The sequence below is a fragment of the Varanus komodoensis genome, unplaced genomic scaffold (genome assembly GCF_004798865.1).
Source record: "Varanus komodoensis strain SLA01 unplaced genomic scaffold, ASM479886v1 scaffold77, whole genome shotgun sequence".
Lineage (NCBI taxonomy): Eukaryota > Metazoa > Chordata > Lepidosauria > Squamata > Varanidae > Varanus > Varanus komodoensis.
The window spans coordinates 1,662,275-1,663,843 of NW_025336442.1; positions in this window are offsets into that span (position 1 = coordinate 1,662,275).

Here is a 1,569-nt window from a genome sequence, read left to right on the forward strand (position 1 = left end):
CCCCCCCCCGCCCCGCGCATGCATCTTATCCAAGTTCTCCTTGTTTCTCCACTTTTTTCTGTGTTTTGGAAAGTTTTGCGGAAAGGAAGGGTTAAATTAGTGAGGACAGAGTTCTCCTTGTTGATGAGGGGGTGTTGTTTGCTTGTGTTCCCCCCCCCCGTTTCCAATATATTTACCCCCCCCCCCGTGCCTTTCTGAGTGATGATTTTTCATGCAGAAATTTTCAGTGCTTCCCTCTGCACAGAACTGTGTGAGAAATTCACACCTGGAGCTTGAGAGCAGGCTTGATTTCTCAGCAGAAAAAAGCAGAGGGAAACACTTCTGGAGACTGGCTTAGGTCGGTTTTGTAAAGCTCATAACGACGGTGTGGGCGGGTATCTGCCAGCTTTTAGCCCCACAGGGCTAAGAACATGAAACTCAGGGTGCGATCCTATGCTTATCCTGTGTGCACAGGAAAAAAACAAAGTCCGGGCATACTTTGCTTCGGAAGGAGAGGTGGGGGTCTCCAGTGTACGACTGGGTAGTCCATCCACAGGGAAGTGACCTAGATCAGTGGGGCCTAAATTGCCCATTCAGGACCAGGATGCACTGCGACAGGGCAAGCCGGACAGTAATTCTGCCTCCCACTCCTGGGAGGACTGCTGGGAAGCCGAGCGGGTGGCAGGTGATGTCTGCATCCCTGCTAGTCAAAGAAGTTGAGGCACTGCGTCCCTCGAGCTCCAGCTTGGCTACACCACAGTGGCCAGGACAGGAGCCAGTGCCGGGAGGTCTAACGTCCTCTCTCTCTCTCTCTCTCACACACACGCACACACTTTCATCCATATTTTACCAATAGCTTCCTGGCTTGTGTTTGGGGGGAGAGTGACAGAATGAGGCATTCCATCGGAAAAGGGAAAAGCAGCCCCCCCCCCCACCAGCACCAGAGAAATTGTATACACATTTGCTGTGGTTTTCTTTTGCTGACAAAAGAAATGTGAAAATATGTTTGATGAAACATTTGCTCACAATTTATTCATGATTTTCTATCTGGTCTTTCCTCCAAAACTGAGCAGGTGAGGGGCTGCCTTCTATGCTATCCATATCCAAAGGGGGCTTCTGTGTTTCGGAGCTCCAAGCTTATGAGCTCCACCTCATACTTAGGTTCTTGGGCCACCAATGCTTATTTTCTCCAGCTTGGCTTTGGGGAAATAGGACTGATGGATTCCGCTTGATCCATTGTGTCCAGGATTATCAACACTCCCCAGGATGTCAGGTGGGAGTCATTCTTAGTCCTGCCTGGAGGTGTCAGAGATCAAACCTGCTTCTTTCAGTATGCAAAGCAGGGGCAGTGGACTTTCTCCAAAAATAAGGCAAGAATCTAGTTCTCATGGTTGTGACTAGAGTGATAATTTAAATGGAAACACGGGAAGTAAGACCCCAGGTCTGCCCAATTCAGAATTGTCGACCTGGACTGGAAGCTGCAGCTGTCCAGGGCTGCAGGCATGAGTTTCTCCAGCCTCACCTGGAGACGCATCTGCGGACTGAAGCAGGAGACTTCTCCATGCAAAGCATGTGTCTGCCATGGAAGAA